Source organism: Lontra canadensis, unplaced genomic scaffold (assembly GCF_010015895.1).
Source record: "Lontra canadensis isolate GAN:19392208 unplaced genomic scaffold, GSC_riverotter_1.0 scaffold112, whole genome shotgun sequence".
In the NCBI taxonomy this organism is placed as follows: Eukaryota; Metazoa; Chordata; class Mammalia; order Carnivora; family Mustelidae; genus Lontra; species Lontra canadensis.
The window spans coordinates 5,110,160-5,134,204 of record NW_022631106.1 but is presented as its reverse complement, the minus strand read 5'-3'; positions in this window follow the sequence as shown (position 1 = coordinate 5,134,204).

Sequence of the window (24,045 nt, the reverse complement as noted above, 5' to 3'; positions counted from 1 at the left end):
CTTTATTCCCTTTTGTCTCAGTTTTCTTGTCTATAGAATGGCAAGTATTACCCAGAGTGTGAGTTACAATGCCATCTAACGTTTCCGAGTGCTTATTATGCGCCAGAGACAGTTATAAGCCAGAGTTCAGCAACTTTGCTGCAGAGGGCCAGATAGTAAGTATTTTAGACTTTGTGGGCTGTATAATCTCTGTTGCAACTACTCCCTCTGCCCATAAGTGCAAAAGCAGTCACTGACAATACATAAAGGAGTGAGCAGCACAACTGTGTTCTAATAAAACTTTATTTCTGAATCAGTGAGTGGGCTGGCTACAGTTCCGCTGACTCTGTTCTACATGAATTCACTCAGTAATTTTATTTCCATTTTTTTTTTTTTTTTAATCAGGACACTAAGGCATGGGGAGTTTAAGTAACTCACCTAAGATCACAGAGTAACAAATGTCGGAGACAGAATTCAGTCCCAAGTGTCTGGTTCTACAGCTTGTGTTATTACCTGTAGCTGTTTTCTTCAGCCATAGGTCTTCAGTGAACTGGAGGAGAGCAGTTTCCAGGCAGGGGTGAGGGGAGACCCTTGCTGGCAATTGTCTGAGCTACACATGGGAAGTGAGAAAAGAAAATCAATAGCAGGCAACTCTTCCAAAATGGTAGACTATGAAAACAAGAGATAGATCAAAGGAGAAATAGGGGCAAAACAGTATTTTTTTTTTAATTTAAGGCAGGAATGATATTTTGCATTTGTTTAAGTGATAATAGGAAGGGGAGAGATTAAATAATATAAATAGATATAATAATATGAAGAGGTCTGGCGACAAGGCAAGGAAGGGATTCAAAGATCAGGTACTCAGAAAACAATTAGATACATCTCTCTGTGGTAAGAATGAGTTGTGTTAACGCAAGTAATTTTGTATGTTATGTGAATGGAAATTTTGAAAATGTCTGTACAAAACTTTTTATTTTTCTCCGGGAAACAAAGAGGACCATCTACTCAGAGAGTCATGGAGAAAATTGAAATTATTTGCTTTGCAAAAAAGTTGTTGTTATAATTATAATGCATTGAGGTGCTGAGTACCTATAGTGCCAGGTACCCTATAAAGCCTTTTAAAGTATTGTTTTAGGGACTTGGTCGGTTAAGCATCTGCCTTCGGCTCAGGTCATGATCTCAGGGTCCTGGGATCAAGTCCCACATTGGGCTCCCTGCTCAGTGTGGAGCCTGCTTCTTTCTCTCCCTCTGCCTGTTGCTCCCCCTGCTTGTGCTCTGACTCTCTCAAATAAATAAATAAAATGATATAAGATAAAATAAAATAAAAAGTATTGTTTCATTCCAAACATAGAGCATCCCTATGAAGTAGATACTCTCATATTGGATTTAGACAGGAAACTGAAGCTTAACTAGAAACTTGCCAATTAGGGAGAAATACATTATATATATATTATATATATATATACACATTATATATATATTATATATATATTATATATATATTATATATATATATATATATATAATTTCAAGGATAGTGCTTTTATCCATTATCCTATAATGCCCACTAGAATAGAATATCAGGAAGAACTGACCAGGGGAAGACAGGAGGGTTGTGACCAACAGCTGGAGACATGATGCTAGCATCTTAGACTCTGCCCGGTTGCGTAGACCCCCTCAGGCAGGATATGATTAACTACACAATGAATGACGAAAACATCAACTGTTCTAGAAAACCTGAGGTGTAAGAGGTCATTTCCTGATCCAGTCCATCACCAAAGTCTATCTACTTTCAGAGTAGTTATGATATAGAACAGGAGAAGAACATGGAGATCTTTCCTTTGGAGAACGGTCTTGAGACAGAGGTCAGCAAAAGATAAAAGGGGACCCACATAGTGGAAAACATGAAAATCAGCATTCAGGGTGATCTAAAAGCTTGAGTGAGAAGTACACTCAGCAGCCCAGGCCAAAACATGGAGCCTGGGTTAGGACAGCAAGAGGCACACCACACATTCGTTCATTTCCTCATTTCGATGAAATCGGGAAGTGCCCATGGTGTAGAAGGCAAAGGTCTGGACCATGTGGGGAGTGAAGTGATGGTGAACGGGTAAGATCTTACCTGAAGGAGCCTACGCTACTGGAGAGATGGGACTCATGCACCATGTCCATAAGCATGAGGATGGGACTCACCAAGCTGTCTCTCTAGAAAATGCCACAGTGAGGCGCTGACATATTTCCAGCCAAAAACTTTATTTACAAGCACACACACACATACACACATACAGGGAATCTAAACGGTTGTTTTGTATCCCATGCACAATAAATTCCAGCGTTCAATGTTATAGCTCCTTGTGGCTTCTCGAAATTGATCCCTCGTTTGTTATTCCTCACAGAACACCCGCCCCATCACTCTGCAGGACTCTGAGTGAGTTTCAGCTATTACCCAAAACTGCTTTTGTCTTCAAAAACCAGTTGTCCTATGTGAGAATAACCAAAAGAATGTGATTTTGGTTTTGACAGTGTCTGACATCAAAGTCTGAAAGCATCCTTGATCTTCCAAAGTAATGTTTTGGAAACAGACAATATTTATTCAATGCACAGGTTTAGTACTTCTGTTTTCTGAACTGGTCACTTCACTTTTTATAATTTTTGGTAGCAGAGACCACAACTCCGCTGTGGATTTTGGTGTTTGTATGTATGTATGTATGTATGCATGCATGTAATGGATTTTTTGTGTTTTGTTTCTCGAAAGTTTTATGATTACTGTAACAGGAATGGGATGGTTGCTGTGGTAGAAGCTCTCTGAGTAAGGAAAGAAGGAAAAAAGGACACGAAGAATGATGTGGGGTGTGGAGCTGCACTGGCAGCATGTTTCCTGGGGAGCAGAAGAGGAGGAGCAATAGGCTTCCCATAAGACTGTCTGCTTAGAGAAGGGACCTAGCCGTGGCTCTCACCTGCCTTAAGAGTTCCCTGCTTTGTTGAATTTCCAGGCAGAAAAGTTGAAGAGATCCTTAGAAATAATCAGCCTGTGTATCTCCTTCTAGCACACCTCCATGTCCCTCCAAGGACGCAAAGAATCAGACAGTATTCCAAGGTGAAGAATCAAAGAGTATTTTATTTTATTAAAGATTTTATTTATTTAATTGAGAGAAAGAGCACAAGTGGTAGGGAGAGGCAGAGGGAGAGGGAGAAGCAGACTCCCCACTGAGGACACAGCCCAACATGGGACTCGATCCCAGGACCCTGAGGTCATGATCTGAGCTGAAGACAGATGCTTAACCTACTGAGCCACCCAGGAGCCCCTGTTGGAATTGTTTAAGCTCAAGCTTTAATAGGCAAATCTTATTCTGATACTGCCGTTCTCTGAAAGATCATAGTCTATTTCCATTCTTTTATATGTACAAAATAATAATTATTATATTAGAAAGCTGAATATCCAGAAGCTAAATCTATGGTTTATTTTTTTAAATAATCACTTTAAGTAAGCTCTTGCGAACCACTTAGCTGGGGGTAGACTCACAAGCTGATATTATTGATAATGTGCTCAGAGACTCTGGCTGTTTTGTGCTGCTCTGTGCCCCTAGCTGCTGTTCTGAGTGTACAATTTCCATGGACTCCCTAGAGAGAATTGTTAGCCAGTTGGCTTCCCAGAAGTAAAGAAGGGAAATCCTAGAAACAGATCTCTGGCTGACATAAGAAGGAAAATCATGCTGAAAATGGGGTGAATAGTAAGTCCTATTTGGAAAAAGCTGCCTAAGGATAGAAGCAAACGATCTTCAGACAGACAAGACCTCTCTTTATGGAGAATACCATGTAATATTATCTGACGAGAGAAAAGCATGTGCTTCTTTTCTCCATGCCTGCTAAGTTATGCAGGATCGAAGGGCTTGAGAATAGGGCAGTTACTGAGATGGAAGCTGAATGGCACCAGGAAGGGGGTGCTGCCCAGTTCCAGGGATCAGGATATAAATTCTGTGGCCAAACACACCATTTTGCAGTTGTGTATGTTTACAAGCGAAATAATGGCTTTCCATTAGTTGGAATGAGAAACCCTGACAATAAATGTTTTAAAGGCCTTGTTTTAAATGAAATGAGATTATTTGTTAATCTGAAACACTTAGAAAATCAATTTTACTGATGTGACATGGAGCAAATTAGTGTTCCTGTCCCTTGCCAGAGTTCTGACTTTTGTTCTGTCTGTGTGAGGAAAACCCAAGTCTAGCACCTTAATGCTTAGTTGTTTGGGAATGAGAAGGAAGGGGTTCCCGTGACGGCAAACATTTTGGGGGAATGTGTGCTAACTAGTACCATACTGAGAATGCATTAGATCAAATGATATTATCTAGAACAAGTAAAGAATGAACAGTTAGTGGTTCATATTCTTTCCTCTCAAAGTATTAATGGTTTTTTTAATTGCCTCATGAGAAATTTAACATTTATTTATATTTGTCATGAACATGGCCCAGTTACCAATGTTTCATTGATTACTTGCCTATAAAAGGTTTTGGTATAAAGAAATATTTATCTTTTAAAATAGGTTAATAGGGGTGCCTGGGTGGCTCAGTGGGTTAAAGCCTCTGCCTTCAGCTCAGGTCATAGTCTAGGGTCCCGGGATTGAGCCTCGCATCGGGCTCTCTGCTTGGCAGGGAGCCTGCTTCCTCCCCTTCTCTCTGCCTGTCTCTCTGTCTACTTGTGAACTCTATCAAATAAATAAATAAATAAATAAATAAATAAATAAATCCAATAAAATAAAATAGATTAATAGTTTTCTATGTGATTTCTGTCTTTGCTTTTTTACTTAGGACCCACTTGCTCATTCTCAAATTAGGTAAATAATCACATTTTTCTTTGCCAGTTTCAGTACTAACAGTACTGATGATGGTGCTTTCAGTTTTTACACTCGATTCTTGAAATCCCATCTTCCACCATGCTTATTTAAACCTAGATGTTTCAGGACACCTGAGTGGCTCAGTCAGATAAGCGTCCGCCTTCAGTTCCAGTCATGCTCCCGGGATCCTCGGATCGAGTCCCCTGCCGGGCTCTCTACTCAAGGGGTCTGCTTGTCCCTCTGCCTGTTTCTCCCCTTGCTTCTACTCTCTCTCGCTGACAAATAAATAAATAAAATCTTAAAAAGATAAATAAAACTAGGTGTTTAGATCTCGTCTTAAAAATATACCTGAATTCAGTTAGGGAGAGTGGTAATCCATCTTTTAAAAATGGCTGCCATAAACATCTTCAATCTGGGTGGTGTGCTTTTTTTTTTTTTAAACACAATCTGCATCTTTAAGTATTTTTCCTGAGAGAATCCTTAACCTTTTCAGACATTCTCTAAGAAAACCAATCTATTTTAAACCCCAAAGAAATATCACACAGCACTTAAAGACTATGCTTATTATGTGATACGTTATCACCAATATTTTTCACCAGGTAACTGTAGTTTAAAAAAATGTCACAGTGCTAAATATGGGCCATATTAGTGCCTTTTCTGTTCCTTCAATAATATAAATTCTTAACTCTTGTAAATTCTTAACTCTTGTCTGCCTGACCATTGAATCCAGCTGTTTGCATTACCACCAACCACTATAATAGTGGCTCCCAAAATCAGCAGCCTGCTGCTCAGACCACAAACTCCTGCACTCCCATATCCAAAACATGCAGAAGTAAGCGCAACCTTTGTCTTCCACCAACAACTGAATGAGCACAAGAAAAATAAAAGATGATAGAGTTAAAACAACATCGAACTTCCCCATGCTCTAAAACAAAGGTTTTTAAAAACGCTTCCTCACGTTAAAATAACTTCCTTCAGCATGTAATAGGAAATAGATGTTTTATTGAGAAGCTTCAATTATAGAAAAGTCACCATTATTCCCTCAATAGTCCTAATAAAGAATTTTGTTCTGAGAACATTGCTCACACTTTCACATGAAACCCTTAAATTATGGGCATGGCCCTTGTGTTAAGGGGATAAAAATGGGCCCCTGTTGCCTATCATTACACCCTGAATATCGTATTACATCTAGAAGAAAATATTTAATCCATAGGAATTATAAGTAGTGAAATGGAAATGACCTGACTCAGTCACATAATCCACACTGAAGAATCAAAAGTTTATATACAGAAATCTCATTTATAACATTCCTAGGTTATTGGAAATGTTTATCCTTAAATTAATTCTATACTACACTCTACCTAGTTCAATCTCACTAATATGAGTTTATTTCTTCTCAACAAATGGTTTACCTGCCATAATCTAATGTTGATGTTTAAAAGCAAAAGGAGGGACGCCTGCATGGCTCAGTTGGTTGGGCAGTTGCCTTTGGCTCAAGTCATGATCCCAGGGTCCAGGGATCAACCCCACCACGGGGTTCCCTGCTGTGCAGAGAGCCTGTTTCTCCCTCTCCAATTGCCTGCCACTCTGCCTCCTTGTACTTTTTGTCTGTCAAATAAATAAATAAAAATATTTCTAAAAAAATTAAAAGCAAAGGAAAAAGGAAACTTGGGTGAGTATTACTATAATACACAGAGCAAATATTGTGCGTCTGTCTCTGGACTAGAAGGTTCTTTCCTACCTCTTGCTGTCCCTGGGCAAATCAGGTCTGCTTACACAATACTTCCATCACAGTGTTCATTGCCCCTGAGTGTGGAAACAGGCTTCATTTGTCTTCTCATTTTATTTAAAACACATGACGCATGGGTGGATAAGTTAGCAAATCTCAGTTATCTGTTACCTGCACGTTAGTGAGATAAGGCTGCCAATCCTGGATCAAGTCATTTCTAAAAACTCTTTTGAAGAGAGTCACGTTGTCCAAGAAATGAATTCCTGTGGCAGATCATGTGACAATAGCACGTGATATCATCAGGAAGTTCCAGACAGGATTCTTCTCACATGAAAGAGTCACTGGGGAGAGTCATTGGCCTCTCTCACTATCTTTGCTCAGAGGCACCCCAGCTGAGGAAAGGACCACACATTCTCAGAAGGAAAAAGAAAGCAGGATTTAGTTCCTATCTTCCCATAGACATGTTTTCCCCATGGTCCTCCATGGTACCCCGATGGATTTTACAGATACAGGCAAACGTACGAGTATGTCGGTGTATTTGGTCTCCCCGTGTGAATGCATCATGGTGCGGATTTGGAGGGCCTTCAGATGGATAAGCAGATGTGGATAAAGTTGCACTGGCTAGAATACAGGGGTCCGTCTGGGAGAGCCCCCAGACTGGATATCTCTGCAACTTTCTTTAATTAAGTGGAACAAAGATTCTCTCCTTGATCAATTCTACTCAGGCTTTTCTGAATTATCTTCTCAAGAAGGTCCTGACTTTTTTAATTCTGTCATCATCTGTGCATGGTCTGATCGCAGCAAGAATCCTGCTTAGTCATTTACCAGAATCTCCCATCTTTAATATCTGATCACCTATGCTTTTCGAACAGGTTCCTCATCCTCCCCCTTCTGGTTTAGCCAGAATCCCCTGGAGACTCCTGGTATCTCCTCTCAGTAATTTTCCATCCCCTGACCCCACACAGGCACACTCAGCTTCTTGGCTATAAATGCCCATTTTCCTTTGTTATATTTGGAGTTGAGTCCAATCTTTCCCCTAGAGAAAACCCCCATTGGAGTAGTCCCCTCCATCTATCATGATAGATCCCCTTGAATAAAGTTTGTTGCCTATATTTTTTTCAAGAAATCTTTTTTAAATGAATATTTATTTATTAAATAAATTAATAATTTTTAAATTATTTATTTGTAATTATTAAATTAAATTAAATTATTATTAAGAAGACCCATGAGATCATGGGCTGAGCTGAAATCAGGAGTCCCTCACTTAACTGACTGAGCCACTCAGGCACCCCTTTTCAGGAAATCTTTCTAAGCTGAGTGTATTTGACAGAATCAACCAAATTATTGTACACCCAAGTCTCCCAGCCCCCATGATAAAAGACTTTCTGAAAAGGTGCAGGTAAAGATCCCAATTACCTGTGAAGCCTCTGTGATTTCCAAGAAGGGGTTGCAAGTGGTTGGAAGGTAGCTAATTGAGCTCATATTCCAGACCTCAGCCCAATACACACACACACACACACACACACACACACACACACACAGTGATTCTGAGCCCACAAAACTTAACCTTTTCCATAGAAGGTGAACTTTTTCCCTGCTTATTTTCTTCACATAGAACTCAGAAAAATACACATAAGAAGACCAGCCAACTTGGAATGGTCCTTTACCTGTTAGGGCCATCTAGAATAAGCTCCGTGAGTTTCAGCAGAGACCTACCAAATTTGACTGCCAAATGTCACACAAAAGAAAAGGAGTTTGGAAGCATCCCTTGTTATCAAGTAGGGTCAAGTGCCTTGTGTACTCACTTGGATATTCCAGACTTTTCTGGATCTGTGCAATGAGTGCTAATGTATCCTATAATTAAAAAAAAATGTGTAAAACATTTATTTCCAATGAGCTTTCAAAAAACACTACTTACTCAGGTGGAGATTAAAGTATAGGGCCATTTAGTGGTACCCGAGGCGTCCATGAGAATATGTCTAAGGAGGAACATATACCTGATCACGCAGGAGGAAGAACAAAATATTAAAGTGTTAGAAGGTCACTTGCTACAGGGAAATGCCTGGGAACAATGCAATAGAAATAAATCATAAGACACCTCTAAGAAGAAGGAACCTCAACCTAAGGTCCCTGGGGACCAGGTAGAGAGACAGGGGTGAGGCTGAAGCCATGGATGGAAACAGGCTGGTGTTTAAGCCCATAGGTCTTGGAGTTAATGAGTCCTTGATCTATACCACTGACTAGCTTCATTACCTTAGGAGAGATACTTAATCTCTCTGGGACTTCGTTCAGCTATCTGTAAAATCAAAACAGTAAGTGCTTATTTCATAAATTTTCTTCAAAGATTAAATGGAATAATCTATATGAAGCACTGTGCATAATTCTTGCAACATAGAAGGGGCCACTAATGAAGCAGGTGTTAGGATCTTTCTAATCAGAAAGAGGGGGTGACGTTTAAAATATCCCTGTTGCCTGTCTTCACTCCCTAACTCCAAAGGCATCCTCATGCTGTTCCCTTTACTTTGAGCATTTAATAAGATAGTATATAAAATTTTAAGATGTTCTCATTAAAAACCAAACGGTGGAAAAGACTCTCTCCTCAAAACCTGGCCTGTAGCTGGGACCTAAAGGACAAGTAGAAGTTATTCAGGAGAAGAGAAGATAGAGGGAATTTCTCATGCCCAATGTTAAGATGTCCAAGTTAGATGCACTAGAAAAATTTAAAAGAAAGGGACGTCTCTGTACAATAAAATGCACATGAAGAGATGAGTGGATACAAACCTGAGAGATAGAAATATGGGAGGGAATCATCCCAAATCCAATCCACTGGCCATTGTTATCAGTGTTACCATCACCTTCAAAGGAGATCTAGAATTTGTCCACATCTACTACTGCATCCCTGGTTCAAGCCAACCTCACCTGTTTTTTTGTTTGTTTGTTTGTTTGTTTGTTTGTAGGGATGCCACACCACTGTCTCACTTCTCACTTCCACCATGGCCCTGGGCAGAAGCCAAAGTTACATCAGATCATCCCACTCCTGGCCTTAGCAGAGATTGACTGACTTTCCATTGTGCAAAGAATAAAGATCGTGTCCCTTTTCTTTTCTAAATTAAGTGTTTCACTTTGAAATCATTGTAGACTCATGTGCAACTGTAAGCGATAATTGTACCCTTTGCCCAGTTTCTCCAGATGATAACATACATGTTACAAAAGTACAGAGCAATAGTCAGGATATTGACATTGATGCAGTACATTGCCATCACCATGAGACTCTCTTGCCTTGCTCTTTTATAGCTACATCCAGCTAGCGCTCCCATCTTCCCCTTCCCTAACCCCTGTTACCCACTGATCTCTTCTCCATTTTTATAATTCTCTCATTGAAAGAATGATCTAGAAATAGAATCGTGCAGTATATATAGTTGCTGGTTTTTTTTCACTAAGTGTAATTCCTTGCAGATTCATCCATATTATTATATGTATCAGTAGTTAATTCAAAGTTCTATCGATATAGGGACATTTGGGTGGCTCAGCCTGTTGAGGGTCTGACTCTTGGTTTTGGTTCGGGTAATGATCTCAGAATCCTGGGATCAAGCTCCATGTTGGGCTGTGTGCTCTGCAGGGAGTCTGCTTAAGGATTTTCTCTCTCCCACCCCTTCTGTCTCTCCCCTCATTTGCATGGTCTCTCTCTCTCTGTCTCTCAAATAAATAAATCAATCTTTAAAAAAATTATTAGTATGGGTGTATCACAGTGTAGTTATAATTCACCTGTTGAATCTGGGTCATTTCTAGTTTAGGCCTATCATAAATAAAGCAACTAGGAATAGCCACATATAGATTTTTGTGTGATCAGAAGCTTTCATTTCTCTGGGATAAATATACAAGAATGCAATCGCTGGGTCATATGGTAGCTAGCGGCACAGTTGCTCTTTCTTATAAAAAACTTTCCAAACTGTGCTCCAGAATGGCCAGACCATTTTGCATTGCCATCAGCAAATGTATGGAAGACTTATTTTTTTTTTATCCCTATCAGTGTTTGCTGTTTTCACTAACTTTTTTTTTTATTTTAGCCACTCTGACAGGCATATAGTAGTATCTCAATGTAGTTTTAATTTTCATTTCCCTAATGGCTAATGATGTGGAACACCTTTTAATGTATTTGTCATCTCTATATCCTCTTCTATGAAATGTTGTTCATGTATTTTTCTTGTTGTCTGAATTGTTTATTTTTTAGCATTGAGTTTGGAGAGTCTGTCATATACTCTGGACACCACTTCTTTATCAAATCTGTTGTTTGCAAATACCGTGCCCATTCTATAGTTTGTCTTTTTATCTTCTTCACATCAGCTTTCACAGAACAAAAGTTTTTAAGTTTGATGAGGTCTAATTTAATTTTGGAATAAATGAATTTAATTTTGACAAGGTGCAATTTCTCCTCATGAGTCATGTTTTTAATGTTAACTCTGACACTTTCTCTAGCCTGAGAGAGCAAATATTACAGATTTACATTTTACATTTAAGTCTGTGATCCATTTGGTGTAAATTTCTGTATAAGGTGTGAGGTTAAGGTTCATCTTTTTTTACGATGGATGTCCAGACCTACAGCATAATTTGTTGGTAAGGATGTCTGTATTAGTTAATCTGGTTGGGTTACTATAACAAAATTCCAAGGACTGGAGGCCTTAAACAACAGACGTTTAACCTGGGAAGTCCAAGATCTAGGTACAGGCCAATTCAGGTCCTGGTGACAGTCCTCTTCTTGACTTGAAGGCAGCTGCCTTCTCATTGTCCTCACATGTAAGAGGGACTGTGATATCTCTCCTTCTTTTAAAGCCTCCCTGCAATCATAGAGATCTTACCCTCATGACCTCATCTGACCCTCAATACCTCCCAAAGGCCCATCTTCAAGAATGGTCACATGGAGTGTTAAGGCTTCAACATGTGAGCTGTGAGGGGGATACAATTCAGTCCATAAAAGTATCTTAACCCTGTTGAATTGTTTGGGCACCTTGCAAATAGTATTTGGCCACAATTGTGTGGGGCAGTATTTTGGGGTTCTCCACTCTGTTTCATTGATCTATGTATATCTCCTCACAATATCGCATGGATTTGGCTACTTTGGCTAAGGTTGCTATGTAATAGACTTAAATATCTAGAGAGCTATTCCTCCCACTTTATTCTTCTTTCTCAAGATTGTTTTAACTATCGCAGGTTCTGTTCCTTTTTACATAAATTTTATAAGATTATTTTTATCAAAACCTGCTGGGATTGTGAGAGGAAGCACACTGATCAATTTGGGAAGAAGTGACATTTTTACCACTTGAATCATCCAATTTGTCAATACAATGTATCTCTCCATTTTTTTGTTTTTTTTTTTTTAATTCCTTTCTCAAAATTTTGTCATTTTCATCATGCAGATCCTGTAAATGTTAAGTTTATACCTAGCATTTAATTTTCTTTGGAGTGTTCATAAATGGTATTAAGTTTTTAATTTTGTTTTCTACATGTCCATTGTTAGTGTACAGAAACGTGATTGAGTCCCATGTGCTGATCTCCTATCCTGAGATGCCACTGAAGTCACTGATTAGCTCTGGGAGGGATTTTTTTTCTTGTTTTGCTTGTTTGTTTGTTTCTGATAGTTTCTTTTTTAGACTCCTTGGGACTTTTAATGTAGCCAATCATGTCTTCTTCAAATAGAGACAACTTTGTATCTTTCTGTCTCATCTGTTTGCCTTTTGTTTCTGTTTCTTGCCTTATTGCATTTGCTGGAAATTCTAGAACCATGTTGAATAAGAGTAGTTAAAGTGTGCATCTTTGCCTGCTTCCCAATCTTAGAGAGAAAATCATCATTATGTATGATGTTAGGTGGAGTTTTTTGGTAGATAATTGTTATCAAGTTAAGGAACTTTCTTCTGTTTCTCTTTATCGAGAGTTTGGGTTTTTTATTATATTTTTTTGTAATGAATGAGTGCTAGATATTGTCAAATGCCTTTTCTGCATCTGTTGATATAATCTTATGAATTTTCTTCTTTTGCTCATTCATATTATGGGTAACACTGATTTTCAAATGTTGAACCTATTTTGCATACCTGGAGTACAACTTAGTCATATTTTCTAATTCTTATTACACATTGTTAGAATTGATATGATAAAACTTTGTTGACTTTAACATCTAAATTCAGGAAAGGTATTAATTTGTACTTTTCTTTTTGTTTTTTTGGTAATGTGTTTGTTTAATTTTGCTAACAAGACATTACTAGCCTCAAAAAAAATGAATTGAGAGAGGGGAAATTAGAGTGAAACTGGCCATATTGCTTACCACCTCATTTGGCCTTGTTAATAATGGTCAGGGGTAGAGGACCATCTCCCCACTGATACTGGAGTGAGGGGAAAGGAGCCCTGCCTGACCAGCCCTGCCTTTAATCACCTTGTTAAATTCTCCTTGTTGCTAGATAGGGTTGGAGATTCAACTTGATGCTAGATCCTGCTTGGGAATCCTAGCAGAGGAATCTAGGAATCTGTGCATACTTGATTCCACAGAATGGGAAGCAAAAGATCAGCTTCCTGCTTCACCCCCACCAACACTACTAGATGAAGGGATAGGAGCTCAATGCCTATCTATAGAAGGATGTAGTGAGAGAACATAATTTCCATTGGTATTTGAATGAGTGTGTGGAAGGAGGTGAGAGCATGGCCAGCAAGGTTTTCTGTTGATAGGTAAGATAGGACCCTTTCCCAGTCCTTTGGTTAGGAGGAACAGACTTTTCTCAAAGGTGTTTTGATTTTTTTTTAATTTGTTTTCTGGTTTTATTGTTGTTGTTGTTGTTGTTGGCACTTGTTGACAGTTCTGGATGGAGGCTCCTGCAGGTCCTGTACAAGATAGATGGGAGCAAAAAGGAAACCCAGGGAACTCACCCCATACCATTGTTTCTCATGTCCAAGGACGCTACATAATCCATCTCCCCAGCTTCCAGAGTCTTCTACGCTTCTTTGGTGTGTTACATCCAGCAGTTTTAGCTGTAAGGAAGAGGATTGGGAATTGTGCCCTACTCTATGTTGTTGCAGTGAGAAATCGTTACCAGTGACCTTTCAACAACATGATTTGATCTCCTTTTATCTCTCTAAGTCTTTCCCTACTATGCTTCTTCTCACTCATTTCCACCCAGACACAGTGGCCTCCTTATCATTGCTTCAGCACACCAAGGAAACCCCTACCTCTGGGCCTTTGTAGTTGCTGTCTCTGGTGGCTGAAGAAATCTTCCTTCCTATCACCATACATCCTTCTAATCTCTGTTCAAATAATCCCCTCTATGCAAAGTCCTCCCTAAGGACTCTTCCTATAACAGCAGCTCTCACCCCAGCACTTGGGACCCCCTGATCCTGCTTTATTTGGATCCATAGCGGTTACCACCATTGGATATGTCACACCCTTGTTTGTTATGTTTTCTCTATTAGAATAAGGGAAAGGACTTTGTGTTGCCTTTGTTCTCTTCATAATATTAGTTCAATGAATGAATACATGAGATAGAAACTGTCTTTCTCATTTTCGAATTAAAAACTGAAGTAGAGACTGAAGTGTGGGGAGATAATTGGCCTGCATAAGATTAGCTTCTTAGAGGAAGAACATTGCCCTGCATGCATAAAAAATGGGATTGCTTTCCAACTCCCACTTTATGGATATCAATCAATTGGCTGAGTGATCACAAGCTGAGTATGTTTCAAAATGAGGTTCTGATGGCTGTCCAGGGGGCACCAGCATAAGATGACTCATGTCCATGACTTCTGCAGACAGCAAAAGCCTATGTCAACTTCCACCTGCAGAAGCCCTCCTGGAAAGCCAAGAGGAAGCTATTTGCCTGGGGAAATTCACACCATTTCTCAGGCACATGTTTGATTGTTCAATGTCAATACTCAAGGATCTAAGTGCTACATAATCTTCATTACTTTATAATTATATTTCAATTTCAAAAGTGTTCCTTCTATTTGTTTTCAGGGAGTCTCTTTTGAAACTTGTCAAGTAATTAGTTGATCAGCTTACCTTTCAGCATCAAGTGGTATTTTATCTTAATCTAAGATGTCTTTAATAACAAGGTATCAGTGATGTGATAATTCAATTCAGAAGCCTCCAGAGACTGACTTACATTATATTCGTCATACAAAAGCAGAGACTTACTCAAGTGGAATGTGAATATCTGTGTTCAGTTATATTTGGCACTTGTGATAAACTGTGAATTGAAGACATAACAAGTACTTCTCAACATAATATGTATAACTTCTGAAAATAAAATATAATGTCTATGAAATAGCATGATGCAATTATTTCATGATACAGTTTCCCTTTCTACCTTAGGTTTGGGAGACTTAGAGCCAAACTTCATTTAAAAACATAGCAATCAATTCATTTGGGTTGTCTGCAAGAACCACATCTTCTGTACTTTTTTAAATAGACTTTATACTTTTCTCTTTTTCCCTCTCTCTCTCTCCTTCCATCCTTCCATTCCCCTCTCCTTCCTTTCTCCTTCTTTCTTCTTTTCTTTCTCTGTCTTTCTTCCTTTGATTCTACCTCTTCAACTCCTTAAACATTGTAAGACATCTTAAATCTTCCTTAAACTCTTAAACGTCTTCTCTAATGCACCCTTTTTATTATATAATACACTTATGATATTTTGCAGTAAATGTTATAAATATTGTCCCAAATATTTACAAAATTAGCCCTATCAAAAGACCGGATATCTTTACAGACACTTGGGTGGGCTTGTAGGTTTTAAGGATTGAATGGACATTCTCATACCTTGCAATGGTATTAGGTTATCACAAGATAAAATTATCTGATCAACCTGATAAGTCTACCCCCTTTAAGTCTCCTTGTCCAAGCTTATGATATATACTAAAATCTAATGATTTTTTTTTCCATCTAGAATGTCAGGGATATTCTCATTTTCTGCATCTTTCAGCAAGAGGGTTGTAGTACAAGTATTTGAATGGGTGTTTCACTATAATTCCACACCGTTATTGAAATACAGGATCTGAAAATTATTGCTAGCGTTCGGACTAGTTGTTAGCACAGCTGCGTGACAGACACGTCTAAGACATTGTGTAAGACACAAGGAAAAGAACAATGCTCAGAGGCAGAGAAGCCTAAACACATAGACTGAAGAGCTAGGATACCTGTGTTCAACTCCAGCATCCTCATTTATGACACCAGGACCTCACACGAGTTATTTATCTGGGCAAGTTTTCCTTCCTTATGTGTGAAAGTAAAATCACAAGAACACTTACTTCCTGGATTGGTATGAGAGGTAAATGTGTTACTCTTCCAAAGCACTCGGGACAGCATCTGGCACTTGAAAATCCACTGTGAGCATTCTGAGCAGAAGCAGATCCTGTAATGCCGCAGGGTCCCCGGTCCAGGAGATCTCAGTTCCCTGACCTTACAATCCTGCCAACAATAAAATAAGAATCAAAAGCTACTGGAAAGGTCAAGGAAGGGTATGGCATCTCTGCTATATCATTTTTCAGTAACTGGGCTAATCTGGAATCTGCATCATGTCATTTCTTTGTAGAGTCTTATCAGGATTTTTTTTAACTTATTTACTCATTCAAAACATATTTATTCCACTGCACTAAGGTAGGATCTGTAGGAAAATCCAAAATGTAATAGATTCTACCTTTCAAGGCTTATGGGTAGTACTATAGGTAAAAAGTAGAAAGCTAAAAATATAGATGGATGGATGGATGGATAAATAGAGAAAGATCTGTTCTTAGTATTTCTGTCTATCAGCATAATCTGAGTGATTTTACTGCTACTTACCCTACTTCTTAGGAAGTTCTTAGGAATATCTACTTATATTTTTTAAATGAGTGATCAATTTTAACCCTCGGCATCCCTAATTGTCTTTATGCTTAACTAAAGCCACCAAGCTGTTGCTTCTCCATGGACATATTTTGTAAAATCGAGCCTCTATGTCTGACTAGCAACGTGGAACAGGCGTGGCTAGGCTTTTGCAAGGACTCTGTGACCCTCCATCCCCTCAGGGCTTGAGTCTTTCTGGGATTAGTGGTAGAGGGCCCACCGTGTCCCCCCAAAAGGCCCATTCCTTGTTTTACCCTTGTTCAGCTTCAGACCACAGGTGGGAACCGCCTGTGTTGCTAACCCACCCATCACTAAAAGACCCAAGTCATCAATCTGTAGATTATTAGAGATCCTGGTAGCTGAAGACCTTGTGTTTATTGGCTGGGTGGGAGAGGGAACAGGGGTCTCTTCCAGGCAGCTCTATTTGCTATTTTTGCCTAATATTTAAATGGTAGAAAATTCCCTTGCAGCTTTTTTCCAACACAGCTCTTTCCTTTGCCCTTCTGTCCCTTTTACCTCTCTGCCCCCGGGTCTGCTGCCTCTGACGTCCCCTGCACTGTTCCTGCCCTAGTTGGTTGGGCACAGTCTCCAGTTCAAATGAAGTCGAATAGGCCTCCCAGGGCTTGGCACATGGCACATGAAGGCAATAGGGTTTTTTTTCCCCCTTTCTTTCTTTGTAACTCTTAATGATCTTTTCTTTGTAACTCCCATCCCCAATTATGTTCTCAAAAGGCAAAGTCTATGCATATGTACACAACCGAGAGACAGTCTTCTCCTTGTTTTTCTTATGATTGCGCCTGTGAATAAAACCCTGAAATTATCAATTGGATAATAGGGCAATGTAGCTCTTCCAAATGGTTGGGTTAAATTGGCTGTGGTTTCAAGTAGTATTATCATTAATAATAATAGTAATAACCCTCCCACCAGTCGAATATTCACTCACACATAATAGCATACAAATCCCTCAGCTAGGGAAGTATCCGGGGAGGGCTGTCTGGACAGAAGCCTCTAGACGATGAGACAGAAGACGCCTGGATGGACCGTCCATGGCAGGCTCCTATCTCCTCCCTCACAGCAAGCCCCAGTACCACCGTCACCTTTCCCTGTCCGTCCAAACCCTTCACGATCCCTCCCCGCCCAGGCAGTATTCATTATCTCCAGCCTTGTTTATCACTTTACAGTGCTGCCTGGGATGGTTATTGATCTTTTAATGTTTGTCCAGTCCCTTACTTCTACTTTTATCTTTCCGCTTCACGCAGTTCCCACCTTCTACTCCTCTAAGATTCAGGCTTAACGAAGGTAGCTCTTGTCTCTCAAACTTCTTACACGTGTCTTCATTAACTCAGACAGTTCCCATTGTATGCTCCCACCGAAGTGAGATCCACACCTGTGAAAGCCTTTCATACAGTTTGTCACTTTTGCTGCCCTAATTACCAATATGACCGGTATTTACTGGGCTCTGACTCTGTGTCAATAGTAGACTGAGTCCTTCGATAACATGACCTGAAAACCTTTCTTATGTTATTAATCTTTGTTAATTCTATAAGAATGGGTGATATTTCTACCACAGCATAGATGTTATAAATCCAAAGAGGTGAAGTCAATTCCTCAAGGTCATACAGTATTAATTTTCAGAAAGGGTCCCAACCACAGTTCTTAACCATCCCAGTATGACAATGATAATAGTAAAAGGCGTTTGTGGGATCCATTCCTCTCCTGACAGGTGCTATCGTATGCCCTGTGTATTCTATCCTCTGATGCTGAAAAGAAGAAAATAGGACAAATTATGAAGGGAAAAATGACCCTGGATATCAAGGGGTCAGAAATAATTCTAGGATTCTGCCAGTAGCGGGTCGACCATTGCATGGTGGCCTGCCATTATGGCAAAGATTGTTTGAAGAGCTGTGGAAGAGAAACAAGCCGTCCTCTTTTTATGATGTTTAATTCAGTAGGTGAAAGGATATTAGTTAAGAATGCTGCACTCACTGGCCCTGTACCGCACAGAGCTGGCTGAGGAGGCAACAGAAATAGCTTCCCCTTCCCCTGGCTCGGTTTCTTTTTTTCATCTATGGAGGCGGGCATGGCCTCCCTTCTGAACTTGGTTCCACATAGCCATGGGAATTCTCAAGTCCCAGTAAAATACTTCCAAGCAAAAGTATTTCATTAAACAATATTTATCTTTGTCTCATCGCAACAATACTTTCTTCCTGTATGTTGTGCTTCACAGGCGTGTCATAAAATGTCCAGAAGCATCTTCAGCTAGAATTGTTTCCCCGCTCCTTCTAGTTACAATATTGCAAATCCTCGGTTCTATCCGTTTTCCTGGTATTTATCACAGCACTTTTGTGAATATCATTCTTAAAGCTTCCTTTGTATTCTCCTACCTTCAGTTGCCCTGTACTGTTAGTTGATTACACAAACTGTATTTGTTTGGGGCCCATTGTTTAATGACGAGGGAATTGATCCTTTAGCAATTACCTACTTATTGGAGCCAACCAAGGTCAGGGATATCGCCAGAATTTTTTTTAAATGCTGGTAAAATGGAACCAATAAGAACTCCTAGTCTGTCATTTTCCCTTAGATATTAAATGATTGAAATTAAATAAAATATGATTGTGCCACTTTTCGTGATTGACAATATCTTTCTCTAAGTCCTCATTACTTCCCTATTGTTTTGTAAGGTTTCCCTTTGTTTTCTTGGCATTGCTGGGTTTTGCTGCTTGGTGGCAGTCTCCGTTTTGCCAAGATTTCTCTTCTCGCTCCTCTTCCGTGGGCTACTCCATCATGCAGCCGGGGGAGACTGACGTGACTTACCTTTCACATTTCCTACTTTCCCTGGTGATGAGGGATTTGTTGACATTTTCTGCAAACCCTGTTGCTATTATGAATCAGAAACTAGATTTCAAGCTCCAGCACGCTCAGAGTTAAGCTGCGTTGAAAAGGTGGAAAAAAAATAAATGGGAAAAACTTAAAGATTTAGAATAAGAGACCATTCGTAACAATAAAACATTTCCATCCGCCAAGCATCATCCCATCAGGTTTTGCTTTCTGAAACTAGAACTTTCTGAAACTAGCCCCTCCTGCTCCCTCACCTACTGATTGTGACCCCAGCTAATAAACAGATCATTATTATCATTGTAATCGTTACTGTAATTAACAGCCAGTTAGCTATACTTGAAAGAAAACCCTTGCACATAGGAAAACATGCCTCCTAAACTTTCACCGTATGGCATTTCTGTGGTTTTGAAACAAGTGAAACCAATCACTTAGACTCCCTTTGTGTATCTCTGCCAGTATCCAAATTTCACAATTTTGGAGAACCTGGTGCTCTTTAGAGTATGACCTAAATCATTATGTGTTATATTCTAGGTTGATAACTCTTCTGCCTCTATTGAAAAAGAGATCTATCCATAAGCCAACTTAAGAACACACTGTGTAGACACCAAAGTGAATGCAGAGGCTGAATGAGGACCTTCGTCTTCATACACGGGCGTGAACACAGCTAAACTATGTGATTCTACATTCATACAACCTAAACACACGCACACACGCATGAGTGCGTGCACACATGCACACGCACGTGCGCACGCAGACACTCACACACACACACCCCAATGCCCCTCATGAAGGGTTTAGCCCATTTTCTGCCACTGAGTTTAAGGATATTTTCAGACTTGTCCAAACGTTTGATTTTTGTAATTATTGCTGGGATTTTTTTTTTTTTTTAATCTTGCTCTACATGGAAAACAAAATTGTGATTTAGATAGTTTGGTCCCAGCGGTCCTGTCTGCGCTCAGCAAATGGCTCCATGTCACTCCGTGCATCACAATATGGGAGCCACCGAGCTTGGAGGCAGCTAATCCTCTGAGCCCGTTAATAAGCTTAGGAGCACGTTCATTGAAGGCTGACGCGTTAGGCACAAACAGGGAGAAAATATCTACTGGGGGAAGCTGAATTGGTTTTAATCATCTGCTAATCACCAGTAATGAGACCTACTCTGGGGAAGAAAAGAAAAACAGATAGTCGGAGGGAGGTTTTGTTCTTCACAGCAGAGTAACAGGGAATGAGAGGGCAGCTGTTATTAGGAAAGAAAGGATGGAAAGAAAGAAGGGATTTGGCCAGAGCAGATGAAGCGTCCTGGGCAGCGCTCCGTTTTGTTAGCTGAGTGTTTTTCATTCAGTCTCAGGAACTTCAGATGCTGTGGGATCCCTGACAGCCCACCTCTAAGATATTGCTTCTTGAAGAAAGAAACTTCCCCCATCGTCTCCCCCTTTGCATTTGCTTCTCTAGCATTCTACCACAGCACTTGACAGAGCATCTGAGTTTCAGGGGAGAAGAAAAGGAAATGGCAAGAGGAGCTCTGGATTGGGACCAAAGTACAAAGGGTGCATGCAGGGGAGGGAGTTGTGGGCAGAAAGCTGGGTAAGGGCATGGAGATTCCTTGTCCTGAGGGGAAGGCTGAGAGTCCAGAAAGCCAGAATCCACTGCAAAATGAACGCACCTAGAGGAATTGGGTAGACGGTCTTTTTTAAGTCCTATGCTCCTTGGTTCACGAAACTCCAGGGCAGTTAGAACTTTGCTGCCATTTTGGATGGGGGCGGGGGGCATTTGCAGACCTTTCCTTCAAAGGTTCAAAGTCTTAACAATCGCTAATGACATAGCTATATACAAGGCGGTGGATTGGGAATGCTTTTCTACGATGGACCAGTGTTCTCCATGAGAGGTTAATCGCACACTCACTTGAATAATCATTCTGGAATAATCGATACCTATGACTGAACTATTACAATAGCTGCCTTGGCCGCAGTTGACTCTTCATTCTCCAAACTTTCCTAGATTGGTGGGTTAGAGCAAAAATCCCAAAACACCTCCCTCTGCTCCCAACTTAAAAATCTCCATCAGCTCTCAATGCCCTCCATGTGGAAATTTAAGCCTTGTCCCTGGATGCAAATATCATGGTCCTCTGGCCCAGTTCTCTCCTTCCAGTGCCAAGGTCTAGACCTCTGCCCACGAGTGTGCTGCTTCTGCCATCACGAGGGCTAACTGTTCCCATGTAGCCCGGCCTTCCCCCTCAGTTTTTGTAAGTACTATGCATTCTTGTGTACCCTTTGCTGACTGCCATTTCCTTTAATTTTGCCAAAGTTTCATAGATTGTGAGGAAGCTGTTCCCTTAGCCAAAATAATCTGCCCCCTTCTCTCTGGGCTCTCATAACAATTTGCTTCCCAGTATCCCATGGCTTTAATCATATTCTTTGGATTTGTGTCAGTTTCTATACAAGTTTCTACAATACCAGGGACAGTGGCCTTCTTCACTGCATCCATCCCACCATCTAAAACTGGCCTGTATGGAGTAAATTCTTCATTTGTTGAAACGGGATGAATTTTAAGAACTTTAGCAAATGAAATCAAGTGAAGATTTTAACATTTTGTAAATATATACTTAAATAGTTAGTTGGGATTGAGGATGAGAGAACCAAAACAAACTTGAGTGTTCATATTTATTTTTCTTTAGTAGCCATTTGTATTCATTATTCCAGTTAGTGGCAATGAGTCAGGAGTGGAGAATAGCAGAGTAAAAGCATAAAATGTATTTCGGGGAAAAATGGAAAAAGCAGAGCTGGTAGAGAGCATTTACCAAATACATGAGTCATCATTTGATAACACTTTATCTAGTCCCAACAAATCCAGAGCCCTTCCTAGCTGAGCAAATGCCCAGTGTCTGCCCTGGGGGACACTATAGTTGTAAAAGGGAAGAACAAGAGGTAAACAAACCAATAGCAGTTCAGAACTATACCACAGCACAGACGTGCAAATGTCCTGGGAGCCCTGGGGAGGCAAGACTCAGTCCAACTGAAGGAACCTGCTAAGGGAGAGCTCAAAAGAAGTGACACAGAAGTCAGAACCCTGGAGGCAAAGAGATTTCCTGGAGAAGAAAGGTAGGACTTTCACAAAGAGGAAGGGTAGAGGCAGCAAGAGATCAATGTAATTTGTGTGTTTACTAGGGGAATGCCCAGTAGTCTGGTGAGGGTGGAGGAAGTTTGTAAGGCCGTAATTGAGAATTCAAAGTAGACTTTGGACATGGTAATAGGTTCTACCTTTGAGCCTTGTGATGAGCAAGTCAAGTGAGGAAAAAGACACAAAAACAAACGTGTCTTCTCTGATCACTGCCCGTGTTCACCACTCTGAGTTTTGTGTTCTAAGACCTGAAAGTCCCTTTGAGGGTCATTCCATCAATAGGCGAGCCCCTGGTTCCGTTCAGATGTGCAACACAGTTCTGGGCACAGAGTGAGCACCAAATCTTTATGCAATCATCATTGTCATCACCACCACCATCATCATCATCATCATCATCATTTATGTCCAGTACTAAGACAAGCTGAAAAGACAATGAGCTAAATCCCTTTATTTGAAAAGAGGAAATTATGACCTAGTGACAGGAAGTGGTTTATCTGAGATAATGGTAGTAATACTTTTACTAGCATAACACATTTCTTAGATATCCCTTGTCTCAGACAAAGACAACATGGAGTAGGGAGTGGAGATGCTCTTAACATGGAGATGCTGTGCCCGATTTCCACTACCAATCAGAGGCAGAGAGAGAACCTGAACACGGGACCTGCCCTCATTATCACAGCTACCTCAGTCAATGGATCTGCAGGCACTCACCAATTTAAAGATGAGTCTTGGGAACCCTGGGTGGCTCAGTCAGTTAAGCATCTGCCTTTGGCTCAGCCACAACCCCAGGGTCCTGAGATGGAGCCCTGCATTGGGCTCTCTGCTCAGCAGGGAGCCTGCTTCTCCCTTTCCCTCTCCCCCTCCCTCCCCACCTTGGGCTCTATCTCTCGCTCACTCTCCTTCTATCTCAAATAAATAAATAAAATATTTTTAAAAAATAATAAATAAATGAGTCCTATTCAAGCCTCTATTCACAGCATCCCTAGTTCAGTTATTAAAGAGTGTTAGGTGCCTTATAAAACTAAGCATTTAAAATGCTTGTTAGGTGGGCAACATTCTTCTGTTGTGAAACAATGGATTGGTAAAAATATTTGATTGATTTTTCATGACAGTGCAGACAGTATCTGTATTTATTTTAGTGACACTATCAAGACAAGACATCCAAGCTCATACGGTAGACCTCTTAAGTCAATCATATTGCAGATTTGGGAACTGAATTCAGAGACATGAAGTGATCTTCCCAAAGTCACACAGCAACCATTGGAAAATTCTAGCCAAGGTTTCCTCCTTACACTGCTCCAGCTTGCCTACCTAGGGAGAGATCAAGGAAAACAGAGAAAGTTAAGTGAAAAATGAGATGTGCTGTCTAATAGAGCAATGAAAGAGATGCAGGGAGACACACATCCCCCCTTCTGCAGGAAGAGCCTCTTGAAGGAGAAAAAATGGGAATGTCCACAGCACTTTTGAGTTCTAATCTAAAGAAATTACCTAGAAAAACTCAGGATTTAGAAGCCAAGACTCTTGATTTAGTACTTCTCTCAACCAGGTTCCTGGGTATGGTCCTTAAATGTCTCAAGTCTCAGTTTCTATTTCTGTAAAATGATGATGAAAATAATATTTGCCTACTTATACTGGTTTGTGGTAAGGCTGTGATGCCATCCTAAATGGAACATCCTAAAAGTGAGCCTAAGACGGGGCCAGGTG